At 42.0% G+C, this 13,064-nt stretch overlaps 1 protein-coding gene across 1 annotated transcript in view; it reads right to left on the bottom strand.

Moving 5' to 3' along the window:
- Positions 1–255: 255 nt before the first annotated feature.
- kcna4 (potassium voltage-gated channel, shaker-related subfamily, member 4) overlaps positions 256–13,064 on the bottom strand; it is a 66,055-nt gene continuing 53,246 nt past the window's right edge. Inside the window, exon 2 of the mRNA XM_088992189.1 lies at positions 256–394. The gene's annotated coding sequence lies outside the window, so the exon portion shown is untranslated. The remainder of the gene's footprint in view (positions 395–13,064) is intronic.

A 13,064-nucleotide genomic window follows, 5' to 3' on the forward strand; every position in this document is an offset into this window, starting at 1 on the left:
GGCAAAAACTTGCCATGCTGACATTGTAACCAAATACTTTTCTCTCTCATGTTAAAATGCTCACACCTCTTGCTTACAAGACATTTTTTTTCCTCACGTGTACAAAAAACATTGTAGTCTAAGTCTCACATCATCACTCCATACATCTGTAAATGTGTGGTTATTAAGGCAATCATTCTGGGCCACTGTTTATTCATTTATTCAACCCTGCAGGGTTTGTTTACCTATTTCAGAAAGTAGCAGTTCCACACCCACATGTGCCCCATGTTGTTGAGACCCCTGCAGCTGTTGTTCTTCTTCAGTGTCTGCTCAGAGCCACCATCGCGGTCACAACGCTGTGTTGGTTCCATGCCACTTCCAGAGATGCTGGGTTTACGCCCTGAAACTGGCAGAGCTGCAAAACACACACACAAACAGACAAAGAGGAAATGACACAGACAAACAGGAAATGGGGTTTGAAATACATTCAAAATACGAGAAGTGATGCGACAATTATGCCGCAGGTTATGCCTCTGCTTTCAGCTTCACGTCAGCATCGCTCTCATTAGCTGCCAGCTCACACATGAGCAGTGTGAGCTGGCAGGAGCTTGAAATTAAAATCATTGTTTGAGGGCTGAGAAGATATGCCTTTAAAAACAGAGCGGATAACACTTTCCAACAGGGTGTGATTGTCACGGTTTTTAATATGCCCACTTTCGAAACACCATTCAGCCATCTTTTTTTACTAATCTGTGTGTGTGTGTGCGGGTGTGTGTGGGTGTGTGTGTGTGTGTGTGTGTGTGTGTGTGTGTGTGTGTGTGTGTGTGTGTGTGTGCGTGCGTGTATGCGTGTGTTTGTGTGTGTGTGTGTTTTCACAAGAGTACAAGCGATGGCAGCAATTAACAAAAAAATAGCAACAACTAAAGGTCATGTCAATTGTCAGTACATATATCGATTACCTGAACAGTACACACTTCACACAGATGTGAACAAGAAAATCATCATAAAATAAACAGGAATACATTTTTACTTTGTTTTTCTATGTATAATGAATTGAATATGGTTGAATTCCCAATGGTTAAAGTTTCATTCAAGGAATGTTAGCGTGGATAGCTGCAGGAAATGAAACATTCACCATGGCTTTTGGGGTATGCGATATATATCAAGTGATATCACACTTTGACGTGTGGATAAGCTGCATGAACTTTATCACATGAGCCAATATAGAATGCGTTAAACCGTTCTAGGCCATGGCCTCTTGTGCCACGTGATGATTTTTTTCTCCCGTATCACTGCACAAACTAATACATTGCACATGACGTGTACACTCAAATGGAATGGCAGTACCATCACCTTGTACAGTAAGATTTTGGCTTGTAGTATTGGCATTTAATGAATGAGTACTTAAGCAGCAAACAAAATCACAGCCATCTATGAAGGTTTAGTGCTTTCTTGGGTTTTAGAAGAAACAAAAGATTCGACGGAGCTTTAAAAAGCACACAATGTTTGCACCCAAAAATATTGAATAGTGTATAATGAATTGAAAAAAAAAAACACCAACAGAGACTTAATTGCCTTTGTGTAGTTAGTTGTGTTTATAATAATGTTTTTGCTCCATTTATTTCCTTATCAAGCGTTTCTGGACATGCGTTTAGGATGACCGTATCGCAGAATCGCTCCATTAGAGAGGTTTGTGCCTATTAAAATACGGACTATAAAGAGGATTACGCTGACTCGGAATAGAGCAGCTGTACAATTCTACACCTCAATAGTTTGAAGATTTCAACATCATCTCAGAGGAGCTGGAAACATTTTGGATCCAATCATAGCTGCAGTAGCAACAAGACAATTAGCACTTCATACGGAGCCTTTGCCTAATTCCCTGAGTAGGATTTGACTGCAGAAGCAGTGCTTGTTGTGGTTCCCGTCTACATCGGATCACTCGGAAGATTTAAACCATGTTTTTTTATTTTTGATTAATTTGATTTGATTGATTTGATTTGATGAGCCTTTATTTGTCTCCCAGTGGAGAGATGTACAATTCACAGCAGCAAAAACAAAATACAGGAGCTGCTGTAAAGGCAGCCACTTTCGCTGCGCCATCTTGTCAAAAACAAACAAAAACAAACAAAAAATTAAATACAGTAAAGTCTCGTTATATCGATATCGGATATATCGATAGTCCCGGTTATATCGATACTATTTCTATGCGCGCACGGAGAAAATTACATGCAAACAGGGTCGGATATATCGATAGTCCCGGTTATATCGATATTTTTTCGGACTCCCTTGAATATCGATATAACGAGACTTTACTGTAACAAATAATGTGACACAACACAAAAGACAAAGACAATCCTTCAATCTTAAGCACTTTGATATTGTCTCACATCTCCTGTCCCGCGTAAATCCACTTCAATTCCAAGCCGCGACAATTCCACATGTGAATCTGCGCTCCGCGCTGACGCTCCTTTCTTGTCATCGCGAACTCCTCAAGCCATGCACACATCCAGCCACAGACTGTCCAACAGCACCGTCTTTTCCACTGAACAAAGCAGGGCTGTGAAAAAGCTGCCAATTACAAGCGCAAAAAAGCACAATCGCCCCAGAGCTGTCCAGCGATGACAGTGAAACGACACCAACATTCCTCCCAATCAAAAACGCTGCAGGCATTTTCGTGCTGCCGAAAAGGCACAACCACTCAGCTGAATCACCTCCTTGATAAATGTCGTGTCCAAACATGCAGAAAAACAAACCACATCGTGTCCACACGATGCACAAATACACAAAGTAACAAAAGACAACACAAAAACAACAAAAAAGCAAGCAAGGCCCGTGAGAGCACTTGTCGAGGGCTGCTTCCTCGGCCCCATCTTGCACTTGGAATTCTAATCAAGTGTTATTTCCATTTTAAAGTGTATATGTCACACGATTCCAACCGACATTATTTTAGTTTCTGATAACTAACGCCCCACAGGTGTGGGTTTCCAGTCTCATATCGTGGGCGCACATTGTGAAGCGTGCCCTTTAAAAATGAAAATGAGCTCTTTGTTGTTTTCTTTGGCACAATGAAATGATTTTTAAAACAAGAAGGTAGCATTTGGCACATTGGAAATGTCGAGCAAATGTGACAGATTGCTTGCCAAATTGTTCTCATTAAAGAGCTTGCACCTTATTTTATTGTCATGCTCACAATCTTTGTTGCAATTCTTTGTGGTAAAACCAGTGGCGGTCCGTGCATTTCACACCTAGGCCTTCAGTGAAGTCCTGCTTAGTCCGACTTGAACAAATATCCCTCGTAATACCATAATTTATGACACAACGGCTGGAGATATCATTTACAAAAGCACACGCACGCAGTACTGGGCGTGGCATCACCTTAATCGTCTACAACACAGGCTATTTTCCGGAGCAATTACACATCAATAAATCTGCATCAGCAATTAGAACTTGTCACTATACGTGATACAGCAAACACTTAAAAATAAAAGGAAATTTAAAATCATTTGTCCACAAAGTTTTATGAAGTCCACCAAGAATATGCAATCTTTAACAAGATTTTACGCTAAATTACAAAATGTCAGTTTTATATAAGAAAAACAACAAGACGTTCACAAAACGAACTATTTGTTGAAAATAAAAGTAAACAAATCTTTTTCATTTGTTCTTGAGAATAGGCTTACCTACATGCGACAGCGAGTTGTCCTCTCCTTCAGCCATTGTGGGTTAAAAAAGCGAGTAGATATACTTGGTTTTTCTGCTAAAGTTTCCGGGTTTCCGGGCTGAGGTAAAGTGAGTATCCAATCACAGGACGCGTACGTCATGTTCAACGCGAGGCCCTCTAGCTGGCCTTACTGTGCCAACTCATGATCTGATTGGCTATCACAACTGTATATCAACTACATGTGCCCGTTCATGTCCAGCGCACAGACGCCCTCACTGTTGATTCTGAAGGCGTCGGTCAGATTTCATACAGCCTGGCGACACAAACTCGCTGAATTTTGATTGGATTAAAAACTCTGACCTAAAACTACAACACTGAAAGGAGCATAACCAAATGGATTTAATATAACATCAAGAAAACAGTATGTAGAATAATTATATATATTTAGAAAAAATACTTTTTTAATGAAATTGGCTTTTATTATAATTATGATAATGATGTCTGATTATGTTAGGCCAGCAGAGAAGGCCTTGCTGGCCCTGACGGCCCACCACTGGGCAAAACCCATCAGCTCTTCAGAAGCTTTGTTTTAATCTGCCCAAAATGGACACTGGATTAATGCCAAAATAAAATTTCATAATTGTGATATTTATCAGTCCAAGTCATGACTCGGTGATGCTTGAGGAGTTATTTACCTGCAATTCAGGCATTTGCACATAGATGCTGCATAGTGTCAATTTAACTAGTTAGAAAGATATGTGTCACTTTAATTGTATAGTATATGGAAACAGATGGGGGGTGGGTAGATATGAATATTATGATCCACAGCTTCAATGAAGTGTGTCACAGTCCAAAAACCAGGGTGATTGAAACTCTAAATTGCCTATATGATCACCTCTGCTTAAAATAAGAGCGCTAAGTCACAGTTTGACAAAGCTTTTAACATCTCCCTGTGTCCCCCCTTTGTTAAGATCAGCTATATTTTTAGTGAGAGAGATATCATTCAAACCCTAAAATGGAATTAATAATATAGTACGAGAGTTAATAACAGTAATACGAAAATATTTGAAAATACAGTAAGTGTGTGATAGTTGACCTGCAATTGGCTGGTAAGCCATTAAAGCTCTAACCTCCTCTAGTACACCTCAGCTGAGATTGGCTGAAGCTCATGCGTTTGCGTGTATTGTAGACTATACTGTACATGTAATTACCTCCATACCGATATAACATTTCAGTGTAACCAATTGTGACACTCGGTCTCAAGACTGTACCAGAAAAAGATGTCTCATTAGTATTCTTTGCTGTTCATTTCTGGGTTTGTCCTGGTGGCTGTCAGGTCATCGCATTTCACTACACCTGCACTTCTTGCCATTCGGTAAGATGTTGAACAGGATTAGGGGAAGCCCACAGAATCGTAGCACCCAGTCTGAGAAGGTTCATTTTGAATTGGCACCGAATTGCATTTCTGCACTCTGTGACATTCCTCCCCACAGACTCAAGTAGTACAACCAGAAATCGAGCCCAATAAATTTTGAATACATTCTACTTGCATAGTATTCCGTTTATTTTAGAAAAGCACTGATGGGTTGAGGTTCAGTCACACAACATTGAAAGTCTAGCATGACATAATGTTTGTTTTTGTCCCAATAATGTGATATGAGGTAGCAGAGGTTTTCTTTGGGAGTGACCAGGTTGGATAGGATCAAGAATGAGTACATTAGAGGGACAACTCATATTAGAGGCTTTGCAGAGAAAGTCAGAGAGGCCAGACTGAGATGGTTTGGACATGTCCAGAGGAGAGAGAGTGACTATATCGGGAGAAGGATGCTGAGTCTTGAACTGCCAGGCAGGAGACTGAGAGGAAGACCAAAGAGGAGGTTTATGGATGTGGTCAAAGCGGACACAAAGGTAGCTGGTGTGAGAGAAGAGGATGCACAAAACCGGGATAGATGGAGGACATTGATTCGCTGTGGCGACCCGTGAGGGGAAAAGCCCAAAGGAAAAGAAGAATAATGTGATATGTCCTTTGATCTGTTCTTCGACATGGACCACATGGAATTTTACATATTGAAGTGGAATTGGAAATTGCACTTTTTTTTATTCACACCCAGAGCGGTGTGAATAAAAGGCCAATACCAAAGAGGTACATGCAAATAACCATACCTGAAGCAATCGAAACTGCCAAACAAAGGCTCCAGGCCTTGTCCAGATGCCTAAAGAGGTACACGAAAGAGAATGATGCCAGAAGAATGAACACTCTGTTCGCAACACAACCTGCGAAAGTGTACGCTCAGTTGCAGGGTTCGAACAGCAGAGCAGACCCTCCAAGGCTGGAAACTGAAAGATACTGGAAAGGCATATGGGAGAAGGAGGTTGCACATAACAGCAGTGCACAATGGATGGTGACTCTGAAAGAGGAGCACAGCAATCTCCCTGAACAGAACCCAGTTACCATCACAGCGGCAGACATACAAGGAAGAGTCTCAGGGATGAAAAACAGGATGGCACCAGGCCCACACCTACTGGCGAAAGAAACTCAAAGCACTCCACATGAGCGAACAATCCTGATCTGAAGGATTCCTCAAAAGGTGCAGTTTCTTCCAACTATCGGCCAATAACCTGTCTCTCCACAACATGGAAGCTCATGTCATCCATCATTGCGGCTAAGATAAGTGGACACATGGAAGACTTGTTCCTACTTTCTGATGTTTCCATCACTCGGGACCGCTACATCCACGACAACGACTTTCCTTTCCCCTTTATCTACGATCACGATATCTGGTTGGTTGGCCATTACCATCTTGTCAGTCTGTATCTGGAAGTCCCACAGGATCTTTGCTCGGTCATTCTCTACTACCTTGGGAGGTGTTTCCCATCTTGACCTTGGGGTTTCCAGTTCATACTCCGCACAGATGTTTCGGTAGACTATGCCAGCCACCTGGTCATGGCGCTCCATATAGGCTTTCCCTGCCAGCATCTTACACCCTGCAGTTATATGTTGGATTGTCTCAGGTGCCTCTTAGCACAACCTACACCTTGGGTCTTGCCTGGTGTGGTATATCTGTGCCTCTATGGCTCTGGTGTTCAGGGCCTGCTCTTGAGCAGCCAGGATGAGTGTATATATAGGAGTTTGCATGTTCTCCCCGGACCCGCGTGGGTTTTCTCTGGGTCCTCCGGTTTCCTCCCACACTCCAAAAACATGCAGGCAGATTGACCGCTCCAAATTGACCCTGGGTGTGAGTGTGAGAGTGACTGTTGTATGTCTTTGTGTGCCCTGCGATTGGCTGGCAACCAATTCAGGGTGTCCCCCGCCTCGTGCCCGAAGACAGCTGAGAGAGGCTCCAGCAACCCCCGCGACCCTAATGAGGAATAAGCGGTACGGAAAATGAGATGAGATGAGATATATATATATATATATATATATATATATATATATATATATATATATATATATATATATATATATATATATATATATATATATATATATATATATATTCTGCTACAGGTAAACAACTGTCATATTATTCTTTGAAAATATTATCTTAGAGCGGCCTGATTATGGAAGATTGCACTTGAGCTCACCTTCCCTGTGAATCTCCTTTGAGACGCAGTGCTCATGTTAGTACTCCCCTCAACAATCATGTGATCAGGGTGCCAGGAGCAGCTGAATCAACCTTCATCAAAGCTTTGCGAAGAGCTTCACAGGCAGGTCAACTGCCGGAAAGTCTTAGTGCCAGTCTTAGATGGTATTAGGTGTATTATAGGACTCTGGTTGACCCGTGCCGAAACGACAATTTAGCTAGGCAATTGTGCGAAGTAAACATTGCCGTCTCAAAGTGTTTCAGGAAGTTCAATAATCCCTTCAACCCACTTTACCACATGTGCTCATCATCGGAACATTCTAACCTTGAATGTCATATGTCATAAATCTTCCAGGAAACAAATAACTCCACTTCAATTTAATCTACAGCCTATTTTAATCTGATCAAATGACCAACATCAACAGATGGATTTGCCCCCCCCCCCAAAAAAAAAATAAGCGGTGGATTTCTGAGTAATCACCCGTTTTTTTTCTAAAAATTTCACCACCAACGAAGGCTTTTCAAGACAGAAAAGCACACGACATAAATCAAATATTACAGCAAGGACTGACTGGAGTGTGCACTTGCACATGATGCCTGGCTTCCCGCTCGCTGACACTAATCCAAATGCGGTGGGGATTTTCTCCCTCTTGCTACTTCTTGCCTCACACTCCTGCAGGGGTCTCAGATCCACAGTGTGTTTCCTAGTCACACACACATACATCAAATTGGATGAACACACACTTGAGACTATAAATACTCTGTCCCACGTCTGCGTGGATGCAATGACACAAAAAAAAAACGTGCCACCAACTCGGTGTCAGCACTTTTAGCGACAAAACTTGCACATCCGCTGGACTATTACTGTTGATTTAGATAGAAGGGTGCATGACTGCACACCATACTCACATTTGCTCCATTGCTGCGCCAATGTAGGCTGTCCTCATTAACCATTGCATGTTGTGTGCATGAGTGGCTATGTCAAAAGTTGAGAAGGTTTCTTCAGCCGTCATCTGTACAAAAGTGAAGGTTTCGGACGTTTTGCCTCCTATCCAAGAGGCTTCGTCAGCGAACTAAAGTCTGACTGGTCGTATCGGCCCCATTTATATATCCCTAATGTCCAGACATGGTGGCGCCGGACACCACTATGATAGGTCCCTACTCTCAGGTTGGGGGGGTGCAGAGGACCCCTCCCTGTGGCCCCACTGATTGTTCCTACATTCCTGACTAACGACTGGCCTATTACCCCCACTCCCACCGGTATCACCTCATCAGCATAACGACCCTCATCAGCATTACGAAAGTTGCCTAACCTGTTTTGCCTAAGCAGGCTATTGTATGAACGATCCAAATTAAACCTCACCCCACCAGACCGGTTTAATGAAGGATTTTGTTGTTTTATAAGAATCGCTTCTTTTACCCCCCTTTCAAACCGTCTATGTTCTTTCGCTAAGATTTTAACCTCATTGTCATCAAATGAGTGGTTGCTAGCTTTTAGGTGCAAATGTACTGCCGATTGAGGTCCACTTATATTATCCCTGCGATGTTGATGAAGTCTTTTTTTGAGAATTTGTTGAGTCTCCCCAATGTACTGCTCTTTACAATTTTCATTCCTACAATGTATGGACAATATTACTATTTTGCCAGCAGACAAGGGCAGATGCACAGTGCTTCTCAACACATTGGATTATGAAGACAAAATAAATAGGTTAATCAGTGATTCTAACACGTATGAGCAACTAAAAAGGGACACTTCCAATAGATACAAGAAAGAAATGATTGACTGTCTCCAAAAGTTAGAGAAAGGAAAACATATAGACAAACAGATGTATTTTAGATTATACCCGGGAGAGGCCACGCCATGTATCTATGGCCTGCCAAAAATACATAAAGAAGGGTTCCCCCTCAGACCCATTGTTTGTAGCATTGACTCCTCTACATACAATGTAGCCAAATATTTAAAAACTATTTTAGCTCCGTTGGTTGGTAACACAGAATATCACGTAGAGAACACCACAGGGTTTGTAGAGAGGATCAAAGACCTCATATTGGAACCTGAGGAAACTTTGGCATCATACGATGTGACTTCTCTCTTTACATCTGTCCCAACCCCAGCAGCAGTCTCAGTGGTGAGGACGAGACTACTGGCGGATGTTTCTCTGCATGAAAGAACCAAACTTAAACCGGATCACATCTGCCAATTATTAGAAATCTGCCTTAATACTACGTATTTTCAATTTCGGGAAAAATTTTATAAACAAATTCATGGTTGTGCTATGGGCTCACCAGTTTCACCCATAGTGGCTAATCTTTACATGGAAGAGATGGAGAAACAGGCCCTCACATCCTTCCCAGGGACAAAAAAAAATATGATTGGCCACCAGAGAAAAAAAAATGGTGTACTTCTAAATCAACGCACGGGCACAATTGTTTTAATTCGTTATTGTTCTGTACATCAAAATGAAAATTTTGCCTGAAAACATTTGACATTTGGAAGAGATGACCAATGTGCATTCACATTGCTCATTTTTAAGGTAAGCACTGCTTGACTTTGCCAAAACATGATTTCATTTGTTGCCGAGGTCATATCTGACTGCTCTGTTCCCTTTTCAGCAATGCGTTGTGGCATGTGTCAGGAATGTGACTTTATGAGACAGGACGTACAGTTATTGGTCATTCAACCTCTTTTTCTTCCAGAGTTATGCACAGGCATTTTTCTTTTCCAACAACAAAATAAAATCAGGCAAAGGACTGCCATACATGCATATAACCAGGATCTCTTACATGATCATTGCATATATTTTATTATCCATGTCAAAAGCATAATTTTAATAGCAATAAGCTTTATAAAGTTGTTCCCTGTGGTGAACATCAACTCATCTTCAACTAAATAAGACGACTAAAGATGCAGTGGAGAAACAATAACATAGTTGTAAAATGATGTAAGGCAGATAAGGTTGCTTGAAACAGAGCCTGAGAAGGGTAGAAGCAAGTAATAAGATATTATCTCAAGGGTCTCAAAATGTTTCCACTGTTGGTCTTAACCAATGTTAATTCCTTCAACCTCAATCTCAAATATTTACAAGCATAAAAAGTCCTTATTTTTGTCAGGGTGACCCAAAGCACAAGTGTAAATTCTGCGTTTTCCTATGGCCTAGCCTAGTATCGCCCAATTTTGGAATGAAATAGATTTTCCAATTACATCAGTGTACCATTGGACCACAGATGGCTAAGTGACAAGGAAATGCCCAGACTTAATTTTGCTCATTTATTGCACACTACGGCATCATGTTAAACAGCAGAATTAATTTGTCCCCAAAAATCCCAGGGGCATCTCCTCCCTGTCCAATCAAAACTTTATTCACATCCACTTACCAGGAATGGAAGAAAACGTAATGAGTGAAAACACCCAAGGCTGTGAGTAAACACGTTTGCTGATTTATTCACTACTAATGAAAAATGTAGGCTGAGAAAAACCACACATCTAATTCTCAAAAGCAATCAGGTTTTCTGAAAGCTTTGTTGAGAAAGCAATGACATTCTTGTGGATTCCTTCTCCGGATCGAAGGTGCATGGCCTGATTTAAATGGCATCCTTGACCAGTTTTGCTGCAGCACCTAGCACTAAGAGTAAGTGTGATGGTGAAGTCAATAACAACATAAAACAGGATCAACAAAATGGCGTCTGTCATCTGTCAGAAAAGAAAGAATAATTAACAGCAATACATTTGTAATATTTAAATTACCTTTACACTGGTATGCAAAATCTTTATGTACCGAATGAATTAAATCCATCCATTCATCCATCCATCCATCCATCCGTCCGTCCGTCCATCCATCCATCCATCCATCCATCCATCCATCCATCCATCCATCCATCCATCCATCCATTTTCTCACAGGCTTAGCCTCACAAGGGTCATGCTCGTGCTGCAGGCTTTCCCAGTCATCTTTAGGTAGCAGGCGGGGTACATCATGATTTGGTTTCCATCCAGTGGAAGTGTGCATTCGTCTATCCATCTATTTTACAATCCGCTTATCCTCACAAGGGTCGTGTGGGGTGCTGGAGCCTATTCTAGCTGTCTTCGCACCGTAGGCGGGGGACACACTGAACTGCTTGCCAGCTAATCGCCGGGCACACAGAGACAAATAACCATCCACACTCTCACTTACACCTTGGGACAATTTAGAGCAAGCGTGTCACATTGTAGTTACGGTTTCCTCGCGGGGGGCATTATGATTTTGGGGAAGCCATTTGAATGTTTCATCCCCTCCACATCTTACATACAGAACGCACAACAAATTAATGAAGAACTACTTTTCGAATCTGAAGTCAAAGATAATGACTGTTGTGGTTTACATGGCACAATTTCACATTTTAATTCGGACTTTAGCAAGCATCATGGAACTTCACAAGTTTGATTTACTTCCGCGGGCCGAATAAAATGATGTGGCAAGCCAGATTTGGCCGCCGGGCCTTGACTGTGACTCCTTTGATTTAGAGTGTTCAATCTGCCTGCCATGCTTGTTTTAGGAACATGGGAGGGAAGCCGAGGACCCGGAGAAAACCTACAAAGCCCTGGGGAGACTCCACACAGATTGGTTGGTGTGTCGCCTGAAGTCAGATGGAATAGGCTGTAGCATAGACGCACCACCAAGCATAACAGAACATTGATGGCTGCATGTTAATGCTGCAATGTTAATTCCTCCTGCACATTGAGATCCTTGCTTGAGTTAGCCAATGGGCACAAACACTAATTGAGAGATATTTTATTTTGTTTGTGTACATCATGCACACCTGTTGAAAATGGACTGGAGAATGGTTTCCAAACATTTAAAGCCAGCAGGGTGACACAAGCAACTGAGCATAAAATAAATTCAGGACGCTATTTTGTTACGAACATCATGCTGACTCTGGAATCATCATGGAGGAAACATGCACAGCAAATCCTTATTCCAGGCTTAGAATTGTATGTGTTTATTTTCCAAATGTACGACAACCATTACCAACCGTACTTTGGTCATTCATTTACAATAAAGTGGCTGCTAACTAGACTGTATAGAACAGTCGGAACATTTGTAGGCGTGACAACAGGCCATGCCTTTTGAAAGTGAGAAACAATTTAAAATTTAATATATCACAAACAGCAAGATTTGATTCAGTTATACACACAGCTTTTCAGACCTTGTGTTCAGGATCGCGCCATGCATCCTGCAGTAAAATATTGTACAAGTCGAGGGGAATCCCGCACTGTACATTTTGTCTGCGTAAGCTCTCAGTCATACAGGAGTGGTCCATCGATCACATGAGACATGATGTACATCATGTGACATGATGTACACAACCTGAGAGCAGGGACCTATCATAGCAGTGTCCGGCACCGCCATGTCTGGACAGTAGGGATATATATATATATATATAATGACATGCCGGCTCAGACGTCGCCCGGCCAAACAAGGTCTGCGTCAGGTGCTGGGGAACCAGAGCACCCTGATGAAAAATGGGATACTGGAACAAAGCGGAGATGGACGAGATGCGATAACATGGCTCTGTTGGAATGCTACTACTCAAGCAACCCTAGTCAGAGGGGTTACATGCGGAGAATGGGGGCTGAATGGTTACTTCGAAACCCACAGTCACGGTTGACCACGAAACAACTAGTAGCTCAGTGTTCCAATATCCACAAACGGCAATTGCTATCACAACTTGAGATTGATGAGGTACAACACAAATTCCGAGGTGAAGGGCCCCAGGCTGCCACATCACAGGAAGAGGTTCAACCAGAGATTGGGAGGCAAGCCCCAATGAATAATGAGATTGGGAAGCCAGCCCCAATAA

The sequence above is a fragment of the Hippocampus bargibanti genome, linkage group LG03 (genome assembly GCF_051943395.1).
Source record: "Hippocampus bargibanti isolate YZ-2025 linkage group LG03, ASM5194339v1, whole genome shotgun sequence".
In the NCBI taxonomy this organism is placed as follows: domain Eukaryota; kingdom Metazoa; phylum Chordata; class Actinopteri; order Syngnathiformes; family Syngnathidae; genus Hippocampus; species Hippocampus bargibanti.